Source organism: Rousettus aegyptiacus, unplaced genomic scaffold, assembly GCF_014176215.1.
Source record: "Rousettus aegyptiacus isolate mRouAeg1 unplaced genomic scaffold, mRouAeg1.p scaffold_m13_p_2, whole genome shotgun sequence".
Lineage (NCBI taxonomy): Eukaryota > Metazoa > Chordata > Mammalia > Chiroptera > Pteropodidae > Rousettus > Rousettus aegyptiacus.
Genome location: NW_023416295.1, coordinates 77,070,688 through 77,088,786, shown reverse-complemented (window position 1 = coordinate 77,088,786; position 18,099 = coordinate 77,070,688). Strand labels below are relative to the sequence as shown.

Genomic DNA, 18,099 nt, shown 5'->3' with positions numbered 1-18,099 from the left:
TATATACAAATGCCCTTGAGAGCACCAGCATGAGGGAGAAGCACATAATATTTAGATTCGAAGGCTATATAATATTGTATATTGCATTTGCTTTGTAGAAAAATAAACTATTAAACAGCTTCCCTTTTTTGCAAGTATATCAGCCTCTAGAAATAAGAGTTAAACAGTAACATGTAATAATCGGAAGTAATTAAGCAAACATTTTTTTCTAGACAACTCAAATTACTAAGAGAAATTTTCTTGTGTTCCCACTGCGTGTCTCCTTCCTCCCCATAATACCACCAACTCACACATGGTTTATGCCTCTACGCACTTCATGTACAAATCTTAGGATTTAGCAAATGTGATGCCACCACTAAAAGTAAAATGGGAGAGATTTGTTAATAGAGGAAAGTGCTGGATATGACAAATTATTAGTTTAAACAAATTACTATAACTCATTCAGCCTTACTTTCCAATATGAAAGTGAAAAATTCAGGTGGGATCCCTGAGGGCAGGGCCAGTGCCCAGTATTTCTTTGGGTTTATAATCCCTGCAAAGCATTCTGGATGCCATAGGGTGAATAATCCACATGGACCTGAATGGCTGGCCTCTTCCATCTCAGAAGGTCTGGCTTGTGCAAGAGGCTTACAGAGCTCTCTGACAATTACCCTCCCATCCATCTCACCAGTCACAAACCCCAGAGTAGGTGGTTTATAGTGTTTGTTAGCAGCAAGTGCAGCACCAACTTCTCAACAGTGTTGGCTCAATTTTCTCCTCCTTTCTTTCAGAACCTTCAGTCTTACCATTCCCACACCTCTCTTTTAAAAAGTGACTGAGCAGCATATGTATGGTTCTGACCATGGATCTGCAGTAAAGCACATTTGTCTTTGAGACAGGTTCTCCTTTTTCTCTGTCTGCATCCTGTGAGGAATCAGGGAGAAGATTCCCTTATGTCTATCACTGTTCACTCCATTTCCCAAGAAAAAGGAATATTCCTCCTAGACTTTGACCTTAATATCCACTCTTCCCTTCTCTTGTATAATCCCCATTCCTTTAGCAAATCTTTCCCTCAAACAGAACTGTCTGCCTTAGGGAGTAACCTATACCCAGGCTGATGAATTACCTGGGATATTCTACTGAGTTGGTATACCCAACCATACTGTTGCTAGGAAGGACCAATAGGGTTTTGCCTTTAATTCTCCAAGCCACTCTCGGATGACAGCTCTCCTTCTTACATCTAGTGTAAATGCATGTATTGAGAGGATAAGTCTCTTTTGCTTGGATCCAGCTATGCTGCTCATCTGCTTAAGAAGGACCTTCCTTCTCAACAATACACTTCTCTTCTAGATATGTGCATTCACTCAGAGTCAATCCTACAATTCTTTCCCCTACCCATCTTTCTTAAACCCCTTCTAACTGGATAAATTCTCCTCAGCTTCTCCATGCTCCCAAACCTTTTTTAGTGACCACATGCTAGTGGCCTTCCAATGGTTAAGAATTTCTTTCTTTCTTCTTTTCTTCTTTTACATCCTGTCTTCTTCCACCACCACCCATCTCCATTTCATCTCCAGACAACATCTTGTCACACAGATGGCAAACTAATCACAAAATAATCATGGAACTTACTTTTCTCTGTGCTGTTGGTCATTAGGGAAAGGAGCATTTCCAAAGTACATTATAATAAGAGGTACACAACTGGAGAAGCAATCACTCTCAGGAAAACACTTATCAGGCTTTCTGCCTAAGGCCAAACCAACTGTATTTCCTCTGCTCAAACATACTCTGAGGGCTCCTGAATTTCTATTAAGTATAGACCCCAAAGCCAATGGTCACTCCAACAACTGGAGTTCAAACCCTCCTAAGTGGGACAGTCCCAAATTAATAAATTCAGCCACTCTCCAGGTCTATGCCCTTCTTACAATTGAGGGAAGGAGTGGTAGCAGGAAATGGAGAGAAGTAGTGCTTATCTGGCAATAGGGCAAATCCCTACAAGAAATGCTGTTCTAATTTCGACTGTCATTTGGAGTGGTAGGTACTCATTCAAAAACACACTGCTCCAATAATCTTATGCTCTCTCTGGCATTTTAGATTTTACCCACCACAATTTTTCATGTTCCAAAATGATATTATATATTGGTATTCTTCTAGTGTATTAGTAATGTTGTAAGAAGAAAAAAGTAGGCTGGGAGTGGCCAGAACTGTGAAATGAGCCAGATGAAATGAATCTAGCATATATTTAAATATCTGAAAAATAGATAATAACCCAAAACCAGTATTTTTTAAGAGGATGTATGTAAGGAATATAGGAAGTTTAAAAAGGAAAATGGGTTTAATGTCTAGAAGACCAGCACAAGCATGGAGGACAGTGCTTCAGAATGTGGCCCTTAAGAGCAAGTCAGGGAAGCTGGTTCTCCAGCATGAAAAGCCTGGCTAGGCATTCAGGGAAACATGGATTCCCTCCAAGAATGGCTGGGTTATGTACTCAGGCACAAGTAAAATAGGAATGAGTAGAAGGGTCTCAGTACCAGTCCAAAATATAATATCAGTAAATACCCAAAAAAACATCTGATGAATGAATGAATTTACAAAGACATAGGTATCAGAAATGAATTATCTCTGATACATGACAGCTGATATCTCAAATTCAGCATATATACTCAAACCTAACAAAAATAAGTGATTCATAAAAGCAATGATATTAGAAATTAGGAGCAAATTCCAATAAATGGTAAATGACATGTGAAACTCAGTATATTCACGTCCGACTAAAACCATGTGTGAGATGTGGCATCACTATTCAGCCATTCCCATAAACCAGGAAGCTGAGTATCATCTTCAACTTCTCCTTCTCCCCCATTTTCCAAAGTACTATGCCACCAAATTATCTTGCAACTACATTCTAAATACATTTGAAATATACTCCCTTTCTTCCATCCTCAAGGCCACTGTCATTGCATTTCTATCGTAATCAAGCCACATCAAGATCCTTGCAAAGACTTCCTAACCAGTTTGCCTATCTCATCCCTCTATTCACCTACTTTGCAAAATGCAGCTTCAATGATTTTTATAAAACATAGATCTGATCACCACACTCTTCTACTTAAAAACTTCCAGTGGCTTCCCATTGTCTACAGAATAAAGTCCAGAGCATTTAGGGCTTACATAGCTTTCCAGTTTCATCTCTTATCATTTCCCATCATGATCATGCTGAGACTACAAATACGAAAGGCAGAATAGCACAATTGTTAAGATCTGGTTCACAGAAGTACTAGGTATTGCTGGGGATAATGTAAAATAAAGACAAAGTTGCCACTAATATGTCCCATTCCTGGAGGGAATTTGGATTTCTTTTTAGACAAGCACATAAAACCTCACAGCTCTGCAGAGGCCTGAAATCAATTCTGGGGACTCTGTTCATCAAGTAGCATGGGCAAAAATGTCTGAGATATAAGACATAATATTTAGGTATCAGGAAAATCTAACAAATAAAAAAAAAACTACAAGTGAGTGCCTTCTCTCTCATTCATCTACAACCATCCACTAGAAACCACATATTTCTTTATTATTCCTAATTTCAGCTTAACGCTGCCAGAATAATATATAATGAAAATATAAAATCTGTCACAAACCTGTTTCTATTAATTCCAAAGCCAAATATTAATTATTTTGATTAGCCAAAGCTTTAAATTATTAAGTGTATTGGTGGATTTTAGAAAGCATATAATCTAGAGTAAATATTGTAAAAATGTTGCAACAACCTTATTAAATTCTTGGTGAATACTGTAGCAAAGAATTTCACCACCAACAACACTATTTAAAATTCACTAAGCAAGTAAGAAGAAATAAATTATTCTTATTACCTTCCCTCACCTGGATCAAAACTTGCAAAAAAAAAAAAAAAGCAAGCAGAAAATATTCAATGAAAGCATTTTATATAAAGAGCTCTGAGGCAGGGCAAAGGGAAGTGAGAAAATAAGTTTAAGTAGCACCTTAATTAGCCCCTCTCCTCTTATTCAATTGGAAATTATTCACAGACCACCTGTGCAAAGCAGTGTGTGATTTAGAGGAAAGGAAGCAGTCTCAGTGTTCTTAAAAGCACATGACATAGTCAGGGAGCTGAGAAAAGGTGAGAGCTGGACCAGGTTCATGATGGAGCCAGCCAAGGCGTGGGTCCCAAATTGTCCTTGGTCATGAATTAAATGAAAACTCTGATCCACACAGGGAGGAGGACAAACAGCTAGTGCCAGTGCTGCTTTCACAACCCACCCCAAATATCAGTAATCCAGGGAGACCAAGCTTGGCCACAGCAGAGTTACCCCAGGGGTTACATGTACCACTGAAATTTTATGGATTGACTGTACGCAGTTCACAGAAAAATATACCTTAATAGCTATGTATTTATTTTGTATATATTAAAAATAAATAAATACAACTAAACTTTTATAATTCTTTTATAATAAAACCAAGCTTGGGGAGTTCTAGTCTAGATGACAAAGTAGGTAAATGCCATGCCTACCTCCTCTCACAATCACATCAAAATTACAACTAACCTACAGAACAATCATCATTGAGAGTCACCTGAAGTATAACTTGACAGAAGTCCTACAACTGGAGACATTTACAGGAAACCACCTAGAGACTGATAGGAGGGGCAAAGATGCAGAACAGACTGGTCACATACCCGTGGGTGCCAGGTGAGAATAGGGGTGGATATCTCGGCTGCAGACATCCTCTCTGAGGAGGGAAGGGTCTCAACCCTACCCCAAGCTCTCCAGCCCAGATTCCAGTACCGAAAAGAGAAGTTCCCACAAATTCTGGCTGTGAAAACCAGCAGGGATTGTGGCCAAGTGAGACAGAGGGTGCCTGGAGTCGTAGACTTTCCTCTTAAAGGGCCGTAGAGGAGACTTACCAATGGACTCATTTGCTCTGATCTCCAGCGCTAGGGCAGCAGCTTAAAAGGCACCAGGGACATATGTGGAAGAACCGAATTGTCCAGCTTCAGGGCAAGGGCTGGAGGGGCAAGCTTTCTCTTAAACAGACATGCTGGAAGAATCCATTGTTCCTTTGTTAAGCCCTTCCCCATCCTGGCATGTATGCATAGGCGACTGCCATATCTGAGTCTCTCTATCAACGGGCTAACACTATTGGCCCCACCCTGATGATTCTCTAAGACCTCGCCCCTCCCAATTTGTGGGCCTACCCAAGCTGCTTCCAGTGGCTTTTCCATATAAGTGGCTTGTCTTGCTTGGCTCATGCTACAGACTTTCCTAAAATCTTTTAAAGGTTCACAAAACCAAACAAGCAGCATCTGGCCTTAGGGAGCTCCATACCTCTTGCTGAGCAGCCCCAAGCCCAAAACTAGTGCAGTAAGCCTCAGTTCACGGATTGGCCCCTTAAGGCACTCCCAAGCCAACAGCGTGTGGTGCCATCCGTGGATTGCTTGGTGTCTTGTGGCAGGTAAACCCAGGCAGGATACAGGCTGTGGCTAAAGTCCCTCTCAGGAGGCCCTGAGGGCTGACAATCCCTGTAGTCAGCTTCAGATATAACTGGAGCACCACCTAGAATTGCATCTGAGGAGAACACACCCAAAGGGAAAATTCAGCAGAAACCAGAGCCCTGCTTAATTGAATCCTGCTCCAAAGGGTCAGCACTCACCAGCTAGTCCTCACAATAAATCAGCCTGAGGGTCAATCCCTCCCACTGACATGCAAATAGCAACTAAGACTCAACTATAACTGGAGGGCACGCACAACCCATACAAGGGACACCTCTAGAGCACCCGGCCCAGGTAGCCATGGAAGACTGTGCCACTGGGCACCACAAGATAAGACACTTACTATATAAGATCACTAGAAGAATGAGAAACATGGCGGCCCTACCTAATACATAGAAACAAACACAAGTAGGCAGCAAAACGAGAGACAAAGAAACAAATCCCAAGTGAAAAAATAGAACAAAGCTCCAGGAAAATAACTAAACAAAATGGAGACGAGCAATCTACCTGATGCAGAGTTCAAAACACTGGTTATAGGGATGCTCAAAGAATTTAAGGGAAGAGTAGGTACACTCAGTGAAAACTTTTAACAATGAAATAGAAAACATAAAAATGGAGGTAAGAAAACATAAAAATAGAATTATTCAAAAATGAAGAATAAATGAAGGATACATTAAAGAGAATCAACAATAGATTAGATGAAACAGAGGATCAAATGAGCGATTTAGAAGATAAGGTAGTAGAAAACTCCCAATGAGAACAGCTACAAGAAAAAAAATCCAAAAAATTAGAATAGTTTAAGGGGCCTCTGGGACGACATCAAGCATACCAACATTTGTATCATAAGGCTACCAGAAAAAGAAGGGAGCCAGAAACTGAAGACCTATTTGAAGAAATAATGATAGAAAGCTTCCCTAACCTGGTGGAGGAAATAGATATACAAGCCCAAGAAGTGCAAAGAGTCCCAAACAAGATGAACCCAAAGAGGCCCACACCAAGCCACATCAAAATTAAAATACTATAGCTTAAAGACAATAACAGAATCTTAAAAGTAGCAAGAGAAAAGCAATTAGTTACCTACAAGAGAGCCCCCATAAGACTGTCAGCTGATTTCTCAACAGAAACTTTGCAGGCCAGAAGGGACTGGCATGAAATATTCAAAATAATGATAAGTAAAGACCTATATCCAAGACTACTCTACCCAGCAAAGTATTATTTGGAATCAAAGAACAGAAAAAGAGCTTCTCAGACAAAAAGCTAAAGAAGTTCATCGCCACCAAGCCAGTATTATAGGAAATGTTAAAAGGACTTCTTTAAGAAAAACAAAAAGAAAAAAAACATTAAAAATGTGAATAATAAAATGGCAATAACTACATATCTACTAATAATTACTTTAAACGTAAAAGGATTAAATGTTCCAATCAAAAGATGAGGTAGTAGAATGAATAAGAAAACAAGACCCTGCCTACAAAGGACTCACTTCAGATCAAAAAAAAACACACAGACTGAAAGTAAAGGGATAGAAAAAGATATTTCATGAAAAAGGAAACAAACAGCAAACAGGGTAGCAATACTTATACCAGACAAAATAGACCTTAAAAGAAAGGCTATAACAAGAGACAAAGACTCAATAATCCCACCTCTGAGTATTTATCCGAAAAACCTTAAACACTATTTTGAAGGGACGTGTGAATCCATACGTTCATTACAACATTATTTACAAAAGCCAAGATATGGACGCTACCTGGGGGTCCGTCAATGTTTGAATAGATAAAGAAAAAGTGGTACGTGTAGAACAGAATATTACTCAGCCCTGAAAAATAAATAAAATCTTGCCATCTGCAACAACATGGATGAACCTAGAGGGTATTGTGCTGAATGGAGTAAGTCAGACAAAGACAAATGCTATATGAGTTCACTTACATGTGGAACCTAAAGAACAAAATAAACAAACAAACAAGCTGAAACAAACTCATAGACACAGAGAACATTTTGATGGTTGCCAGACATTAGGGGATTGGGGAATAAATAAAAAAGGGGAAAGGATTAATAAATACAAATTGGCAGTTACAAAACTGTCATGGGAATGTAAACTATAGATAAGGAAATAGTCAGCAACATTGTAATAACTATGTGTGGTGTCAGATGGCTATTAAATTTATCAGGGTGATCACTTTGTAAGTTATATAAATCATCATGTTATACACCTGAAACTAATATAATATTGTCTGCCAACTGTAACTGAAAATTTTTTTAAATTCTTTAAAAAACCAACCTCATGATTTTATTAATATTCTTGCTTTATGGTTATGCTAAGTTAAGAAAAGAATTGACATTTAAAAATAAGTAAATTATAGCACAAGTCTTACTAGGATATGGAAAATCATGAAGGTTATACCCAAATGAGTGAAGTTTGAAAAAATCTAAACTTAACCAGAGAGATAAGGCATGTCAGTGAATTGAAACAAATTTGGTGCTAACATTAAACTGATATCCTCAGAATTTTTTCTGCTCTTTAGATAAATTACAGATACAAAATGATCTGCATTCTCAAATTTTCACAGAATAACCAGTTTGGAAAATCTGAATCCAACTTCTTAGCTCCCATCTGCCAATTTCTGCATCCAATTGCCTGAAGTTAAATTGGAAGGGATGACTTCCCTCCAAAGCTTGAATATCAGGCACGGGGGTGTAGAACTGAAGAGCAGCAGATATAATTAACCTGTCTGACCTTTCTTCCTAAGCCTTGTCATCCCAGCACAGGAAGCAGATCACCAGCAGGAGAGGATATCAGAGGGAAAGCAGAACACGCCACCTAGGAAATTAACTGAAAAAAAAATAATAATAAACCTCCCTCCATTTCTTCTCAGCTCAATTCAGAACATCCTAATTGCAGAGAGTCTAAGCTCATTAAATACTGCTCAACTGTTGTCAGAAGATTATCAAGCATTAAATTTAAAACCTATATAGTCTTCACACTTTCTGATAAAAGTTTGTAAGGGCACTTTTCCAGAAGCCCAATCTGGAATGATTGTGGAGTGGTGATTTCTTAAGGAGCTTATCCTACCAATTCGGATATGAGCAATTTGTTTCTAATTATTTCACTAAACGAGCTTAAGAAACCCTGATAATAAAGTAACTTATGCTACAGAAGAATAAATCCTGGTGCTCTCAATATCCAGATAATGTAACCATGCTATTAAGAGCTGCCTCGTCAATAATGGTAGTCTTCGTATAATGATAGAACTCTATTTGCATAATATACCAATGGTGTCTAATGCAAAATAGGTTTTATATATAATGCTAGTTGAATTTGCAGCATGAATTCATATTCCACCTTTGCATGGGTCAAAAAAAAGAAAAACCAACACATATTTCACACTCCATTGCTCTAACAAATAATTTAATAAAGCTCACCCTTTTTCCTGTGTGTATCTTTCTCAGTTCGAAATAATAGCAGTTTCTTAGTCTTGCCCTTGCCTGTCTTTTGAAGTACTCACAAAAAAAGAATTATTTTCTGGACAGCCCCACCCTCCATCTGATCTCCAGATGTATTTCACCAAACTGGATTCTGGCCAAAGCCAGGGAAGAAATCTCCGGGCAGTGATGGTCTCATCTTTTCATGTCTAATGAAGAGAGAAAAGTTACCAGGAGTTTCTTGTTCTCTTTCAAAACCCATAGACTACCAAGTCTTGTCTTCCTAGAATGAAATTTCAGTAAAACACCCCAGGCTCTTTATCTGTACTTGGACTGTCAGTAATATGTGGGGAGGGACCATGGCCTTCTTGTTCATTCACTTTTGTATCCCCGATGTTTGGTATAGGAAGATTCAATGCCTGGTACATAGTAAGTGTGCAATAAACACTTATGGATTAGATGAATGAGCATTATTAATGTTACATCCCAGATTTGAGAAAATAATCTACTGTGATGTCAATATACTTTAAAGTGCAGTGAAACACATCAGTCATTTATTTACGAGAGATCTCAACCCCATCCTTATATGATATTTTTTGAGACATTTTTTAAAAGAATAAAAATTGGGATTTATAGTGAGATGAAGGGAACAAGTCCAACACAATTAAAACACGGAAATACAAATAAGTATATGTATTTATTTGGGAAGAATCTTACAATGTTATATTTTAAGTATTAAGTATTAAAAAGTAAAGCACAGAAATATGAGCGTAAAGGAGAGAAAATCTTTACTTTTGGCCCATTTGAATCTCATCTGATGGGACTTAAAATCTACTTCTCCCCTTTTGGAAAGGAAAAAAAGACATTTATTTTTTCCCCCTAAATTATTTATTTGCATATGTATGTGAATACACAGACAGATAAGATTTACACAAGCACAAGAAAAAGTCTAAATGGTCACACCAAACTGTTCAAACTGTGTAATGATGTTACTAAATCTGAAGTGTAGGGTTTGGGAAAGGGTTTGGTTTCACTTTCTATTTTATGCATTTCTGCACTGTTTGGATTTCTAACAGTAAGCAATAATTATTTGTGTAGTTAAATAAAACAATTAAAAACTTAAAAAGAAAGTTAAGTGACTACATTTTGTAATATATATTGAGCATTCTAGGAGCTCAATAAAAATTTAATTGTCTGAAATGCAATTAAACAAAGACTTCAGTCAACTAGTTCCTTTTTTCCCTGCATTCTAGTCTTTGGAAAATTATATAAAAATAAATTCATACAGAGAATTTAGAAAGCAGTATTATATGTCAAAAGCAAGCAATTTTAGGATATGACCAACTACCAAACATTTGGCTCTTCTCATTTACTTATCCTAATCTTTGTTTATGTAGAATTATTCATGCTGTTTAGACATTTGCTCTTCTATGTGTAATCCCAGACAAGCAGCTTGTCAAAATCTCAGGACCCGCCTAGACCTACTGAATCACGTCTGGGACTAGAACCTCAGAATCTGGATTTTAACAAGATACCCAATTGATATAATTGCTTATTTAATAAATTATGTATTAAAGTTGAGAAACTTAATATAGATATCTAACCCTGAGTTCCTGTATGATTTTTAGCCTACCCAGAAAGATAGATTTATTTCAATTAACTAGTACTTTTATAAACAGAAAAGTAGACGTTTTATATTTTCTGTAGGAAGTGCTAAACAGTGTTAACAAAATGAACTAGATATATAATCATTTCTCTTCTATTATCCCACTAAATGATTGAAATGACATTAGAACTCAACACAATAAAAGAGGGTGAAAATTTTCAGCCTCAGAACAACTTTGGGATAATCTTGCAATTACTTGTTTTAATCAGCAGATAGTGCTCATGTATTGGCAGGGCATACAGATACCAGATCTCAAAACCGGGATGGCGAGGTGTGCATTTACAGTGCTACCATTCCCCTGTACCAATGACAGACTTCACCAATCGATTATGACATTTTCTCCCCCTCTCAACCAAGATACAGCACCAGAATCCTTCTCAACAGAGCACCACAGGTAACCATGGCCTATGGATCAAAGTCAACATTTAAGAAGGAATGTTTCTCTACCCCATCTAAAAATTTCTAGAAATGATAAATAACCTAATTAATAGGTGATAAATGAAAAATAGGTGACTTAAGACCCTGTTGGGTGAGCAAAACAAATGTCAACGATTGTGAAATGGCCAGATATTACTCCCTGTATCTAGAAACATATTTTTTCTAATTCCCCAAGCTATTTGATTAGTGAAGGCTGAGAATAGAAATTAGAATCACTGAACATTAGACTCAGAAAAACTCTTATAGGTATTTAGTTCAACTGCCTCTCTCAGGCAAGAGGAAATATTGATCTAAAGAAATCACAAGCTAGTTACAGCAGAGATCAACTGGGAATCGATGTAACCAGGATTTCTCTCAATGAACTAAATGGTTCCTGCATGGTGGAATCAGATATGCATGTAGATTTGGAGACAGGGAACCACACCATTTCCTAGTTCTAGGGGGGGAAAAAAAGAGCATGTAATGTGAGTCATGTTCTTTGGTACAATGCTGTCTCTACCTAGCCCTCAGGTAGAGATAAGCTACAAAATGGGAAGTTCCTCTAGGGGACACTGCACAGCTACTTCTAGAAGCTTTGTAGGTGGGTATCAGAAAGCAATTTTGCAGGTTAACTTTGAGGCAGTACTTGCAGAACATCTGTTCTTAGGTATCCCAAAAATATTTAACCTTACATTAAAAACTAAACTCATAATTTGCACTGTACACCCACGCTAAAGCAATACCACCACTGTTCTCTGTCAATAAAACCATTCATAGAGTTGTGCAGGACTCAGACTAAAGGTTATCTGTGACTGCTCCCTCTACCTCAATCTAAACCCAATCAAAACCACCACCATCAAATTTATGTTTAGATACCTTGGGAATTATCCACTTATCCCTATCTTTCCCATTACTAAGCTAGTCTTAAATATTGTCATCTCTTGCCTAGACTTCTGCAATAACTTATTAACTGGGCTTCTCACATTTTTTATGCCCCTCTCCCCAGTCTGTTCACTACGAAGGGGAAGGAATATTTTTTTTTTCAAATTGAGATTCTGAAAATGTCACTCGCCTCTACTTCAAACCATTCAATACCTTCTCATAGATTTTAACATGAATTTTGAGTATCTACTTAATCTGACCCCATCCATCTTTCCTTCCTCACGCCTAAACTATCCCCAAATCTCTCGCATGCTGAGCCTCCCACAGTTCCACAGTCATTGTGATTTCTTTCACTACTGGGCCTTTATACATGCTATCACCTCTTTCTGGATCTTTTTCCATCCTTCACATCTCAACTTTGACTCACTTCCTCAAAGAAGCCTTTCAGATTCCCCAGTGTAGGGCACTGCTTTGTAATATACTCTCATGGTCAAGTAGTTGTTTCCTTAGGAGGATTTGCCTTAGTTTATAATTATACATTCATTAGGGCATTACCTGATAAATGTCTTTCTCCTTACCCACCACCCTGTTCTCACTAGTCTGCAAACTCCATGTAAATAGGCCCATGTCCTTTTTAGCTCACCATTTTATCCTCAGTGGCTAACCCAAATCTGATACATAGTAGACACTCAGTAAATATTGTATGAATGAATGAAAAATGAAAGCTTGGTGTTTAAGGTTATGCCACTGCTTATGAAGCAACTAGCATAATAATCATTATAATCATAGCTTCCAAGCATATAAGAGAGTGATGCATCCTAGAATTTCTGAGGGGATTGGCTCCTTAGCTCCATCAGTCATTCATAAGGCTCACCAGTATATGTCTACAAAATGGCTTATTCTTGGGAGCTGTATCTATCCTAAAATCCAAGCCGAGGCATTCCTCTGTATTCAGATGTAACTGCCATAATGTCTTGTGAATTGTCGTTCAGACCGGTTCTCTCCACCAAGTGTCAGTCTTGTAATTTGAGGCAGATGCCAAGTACATAGTCACTCAGGTTAGTCCCAGGCATGGGACAATGATTAACCTGAGAACTGTCAACAACAGAACATACCAGAGGCCAGTTCCTAATGCCCTGGTATTTATTAGAGACTTAACATGAAGGACAACAGAGAACACAAGGTTCTCCTGCTCTATATCATAGTCTTGAAGTAGTTTCAAATACCCAAAGATGATAATTAACTACCCTAAACGATCCACATACTTCTGAGATATGCCCCAGCCAACTGGATCAAAGTTCTTCAAGAGAGTTAAAGCAATTGGAATGTACGTATGGTCTAGTGCTTGCTCATATTTTCACGTGGGTACAAGTTCTCTCCCACCCCTCTCAATCTCACATTTTCTCTCCCTCCCTCTCTCATTTGCCAGAGATCTCCAATGTTGAGTAATAAACTAAATTATTTTCACATAAATCTTCAGCGTGACTATCTAGTGGCTTCTTCCTTCAACAATAGATTCTTGAAACTGAAATTAGACTTTAAAATTCAACCATATGGCTTCCGGGTCACCTAAGTAAGATCTTAATTAGAGCCATTTCCCTATTTGAAAAATCCCTGAAGCATCTAGATCAAATCCTCAGCACTGAAACAGCCTTCAATCTTACCCCCAATTTATACCCACAGGTAAGGATGGGAGGTAACCTACACAGGGTGATACTTGCCTATCAGTAAAAATAGGCAAGGAAATTAGGCTGTGTCCTGTGAGCAATTCCTGATAACCAGGCCCACTGTTGTCAGTACCTTTATATACACACCTCTGTCTCAGAGGATAAGTCCATGCTTGGTACCCTGCAGGCCCCAAGAGGGTAAAACTGTTTCCAGAGCTTCTAGTCTACATGTGGAGACTATTTTAGCCCCTGGGAATGTTCTGGGCACTAGTTAATGATGACTAGCTCCTTGACTTTCCAGTTTAATGTACCTATTTATGTACATACCAGAGAGGACCTGAAGCTATAAACATATGATTGAATGACTGGAGGAACACGAACCCATTTTTTCATATTAGTTCTCCCTTTTAATCCAGCTCCCTAGATCTAATTCTTTCTTAGGCTAAGAACTTTATCTGGTCTGTTACAGAATATGCTTTTTCTAATTTTCCTTTTTTCCTGTAACTATAACATTTCTTAGTTTTCTCTTGGCTCTTTTCCCATTTTTCCAGCTAAGACATCCACCTCCTCATCACCCTGCCCAGCTGACTATTTCCTCTAGCATAGCAGTTCTTAACTTTGGTTGCACATTGGCTACACACTGGAGACTTAAAAACATACACACCAGTGCTTCACCTATATTGAGGCCCCAACCCAGAATAATTAGTCCCATCTCTGGAGAGCGGGGCTTGGTCACTGGTGATTTTGTAAATGCTCTTCAGTGACTCCATTATATACTCAGTGGTGAGAATCACTGCCTTAAAACTTGTGTAGCTAATTGTACTTTTTAACTTTTATTCACCCATTCAGAATCTATTTATAGGTAATTTATTCATTTTTACTTTCATATGCACCAAGCCTTCTGTTAGGCCCTGAGAATGTCCGGATATACAGATATATCTTTCTTTTACACTGAGGTTGTAAATATTTCTATCCTAAATCTCCATTATTCTTCTCACCTATATTTCCTTCCCTCTGCACTGAGAGAACTCTTTACCTCTAGCATAGTGCCAACTTCTATCCACTTTCCGAGAGCCCCTAACCCGAAATATTCAGGCCAGATATCCATCCTGATAGACTAGCATATCTAACTATATATTAGACATGTTGATTTAAGTGACCCATGGACAAATCAAATTTAATATGTCAAAAAAATTTGGTTTCCCACTGCGCTCATTCCTTCCTCTTGGCCCCATCATCCATCTGGCCATCTGGATTTCAAAACTGGAAGTTTTGCTTCTCATCCCTCTCTTCTGCACTCCCACCCTTCATCCTCAGAATTTGTAGTTGCCTCTAAAACACTATGTCCATCAACAGAACCAGTATCCAGTACCTTTATTCATCTCATCATTTCTCACTGGGGCTGCTGATGGTCTCACTGCCTCTATTTTGCTAGTTAGTCTCAACTTCAGTGGAATCACCAGAGTAAACTGTCTAAAGGGAAAAATGACTCATGCCACAGGTTTTCCTTTACTCAAAAGTGAAATTTAAAATCCTTAACCTGGCACTCAATGCTCTCCAAGATCTGACCCTAATTCTCCACCCTCGACTTGAATGAATAACTAACCCACGACTAAGGCTACAGCAGCACAAAATGTCTTACAGGTTTCATTTGTTAGCTAGGGTCTTTCTCACCCCACCCCATGACTCTGCTCAGTCATCTCTGTCTGCAAAACTCACTCCTCCCCAATATACCTACTCTGATTAATTGTATTGCTGTTTACTAAGTGCATATCTCAAGTATTACACCACTGAAAACAAATATAATTATCTGTCTTTGTTTCTGTTTTCCCCATTAGATAGTGAAGTTCCTGAAGACAGTGACCATGACTATATTATTATTTCTTTTTTCATTGTATTTTCAGAACTTAGTACAATGGCTACTTGCGGAATGGATAAAATGCTGCCTCCACTTAAGAAGCTTAAAATCTAATTTATTTTAGCTTTTTTGGTTCATTTATCAAAGTCCAGAAATGGCTTCTTTTCTTCCAAACTCTTAACATGTACCCCAAAGGCCCATTACACACGAATACAAACAAGGCAATTTAATTTATCACTAAGAGAATCTAGCTCACCATAACTTTCCAGAAATATAGAGAGATTCTGTATATTATTACATCATAAGACTAATGTAAAATAACACCCTTAGTAATAAGCAACAGAGCCTAAACCTAACCTTGTAGCTTCTCATAATTTGACTGTTTTTCAGAAAAAGTCTCAGAGAACAGAACCTAGAGTCATCTCAGTATAGACACCAAGTTATGTAATCATATAAATAATGAGGCTGATCTACTGAATAAGGAACTACTGATTGCCCCGACAGTCCCAAATTCAAATCAACCAGCTCTTTCTGGAAACTAGATTTTTGGATGGTATACCAAAGATGTGAATGAGTAGATGTGAATTTTGAGTTATCAAAATTGTGCTTCTATATGCACATTATTTTACATTCATCTGCACTTGCCTAGCAGTCATCACCAGAGGCCCAGAAATATTCAGAGAACCACTGAAGTGTGAATATTAGTTAATAAAAATTCTTGCAGTTTTAATTATAAACAAAAACAAAGCGTGTTTCAAATCTATAAAGTGGATCTGGAATATCCAGGGAACTGTTGCTGTTTATAACCACACATAAATTATACTCTTCTTTCACACTGAGTTACCACAGCATCACAGACTGATATATAAAGCTAGCAGTTTTCAATATTTATAAAAACATTAGTTCTACCACCTGTTTTCAGGAATCCTGTACAACCCAGCCTCCAAAACAAACAGAAATTAATAAACAGCAACTTTACCCACCCTTCCCGCCATGGGGACCTTTTCTTCTCTAAGTCATCTTCCTATCTATGAAGCAAAACAAAAGACTACTAAGAACCTTGGTGCTATAAATATTGGGAGGGAAAACTGACTCATGCCACTGGTTTTCCTTTCCAAAGGCCATTAGTGGTAGGAAGGAATAAAAAGCAACCCAAATATCAGAGCTTGTCCTTCCTCTGAGCATTGACTACCAAGAAACACAGTGAAAGGTGACATAAGAGAGTCTCATCGGGATCTTGGTCCTTGTTTTCTTCCTTCATTTGCCACCTGTCTGTGAACAGGTCATGTACTGGGCATTGAGAACATAAAGACAAGTTATGAAGAGCTCTAGCTTCTTTTCAGAGATGCTTCCTGTATAATGAATGATTCTCATAAGCAATCATACAATTTGGTAAATATGAATACATTCATTGTTCATTCACTTTCAACAAATATTCTGGCTTGACCTTTAGAAGTCAGACACTATATTAGGCATTAGTAAACTAAATCCAGTCCTTGCCTTTGAATTTCTTGTCATTGTATGTTCAGACAGTAAACACATAATGACAAAATAGTGAGATCGAGTTATGGTAGGCCAAGCGCATGAGAACATCTGGGAAGGTCCTCTAACTCAGACTCAGTGATCAAGGAAAACTGTCTGAGAAGATGGACCTTCTAAGACAAGAGCTAAAAATGGATATGCAGATGAAGGAGGTGGGCATTGGGGAGGGGAGGCTGCAGTAGCTGGAAACCAGCAAGAACATACACACTGTAACAATTTAAAAACTAAAGATGAGATTATAGTCTTCATCCCTAAAAGTGTGTGGTGGCAAAAGGAACAAGAGATATTAGAACCCATTAGTGTGGGCTTTGAAAATGATTATCATTATCCGAATAAATTTAATGAACAAATAGGGAGGATTCTTCATAGAAACACGAGGTACCATTTTGGAAGATGGACCTCAAAAAAATGTATAACAGAATTAGAGCACATAAGAGGAAAGACAACTCAATTTATCAAAGAAGTCACCAGAAAGGCATGAGGAGAAAGCAAACCAAAGAAATTACAATTCCTTGGCCTCAAGGCGGGCCCAAGGGAGATAGGATCAAAGCTTTAAATCACATGTGAAAATGCCTAACCCAGGGTCTGTCTAACCTCAGTGAACAGACATAATTAAAAGATAGATTTATTTACTTGGTCTTGAAATAATACAAGAGATCATTTCCACTAGTCCTTTTGAAATATGAAATGAGATAAATAAAATCCTAAGCAGTACGCTGACAACAGTAAATACTACATGTTAGCTGCTATTATGATCTTTATTGTTATTATTATTCTCTATGAGAAACCAGTTAATAACCTATGTAACACATTAGTCTAGATAAGGAAAGCATTTCTTAAGAAATAAACAGTTCGGACTAACACGTGAAAACTTTCTAAAGATCAACGAGAGAATCCAGGCTGGGGTACATGAGGAGCATGCCGCCCAGGGCCCGCCAGCCTCCATCCTCATTGCACTGGCCACCAGTAAAAGGTGGGTGAGTTGGAAGGATTTTGTAACTAATTCAATGTCATCCATAAACTCCCATTCACAGAAACACTTCTCAATACTATGAGGAAGACTCCTGCTTATATGTAATAGCTTAGGCTCAAGATTTGTTTGAAAATAAAACATCCAAGGCTTGTTTGGGTCAGAACAGATAAGAACAAGTAATCTTTCACATTGAATGGTATT

The 18,099-nt window shown here is 38.0% G+C and overlaps 1 protein-coding gene across 18 annotated transcripts in view; it reads right to left on the bottom strand.

Moving 5' to 3' along the window:
• The window catches only part of NCKAP5 (NCK associated protein 5), a 909,219-nt gene that overhangs the window by 626,574 nt on the left and 264,546 nt on the right, over positions 1-18,099 (bottom strand). For 2 of the 18 annotated variants that reach the window (XM_036235772.1, XM_036235776.1), the window contains exon 2: positions 8,208-8,303. The exons of the other annotated variants lie outside the window; for them this stretch is intronic. The gene's annotated coding sequence lies outside the window, so the exon portion shown is untranslated. The remainder of the gene's footprint in view (positions 1-8,207; positions 8,304-18,099) is intronic. 18 annotated transcript variants of the gene reach the window in all.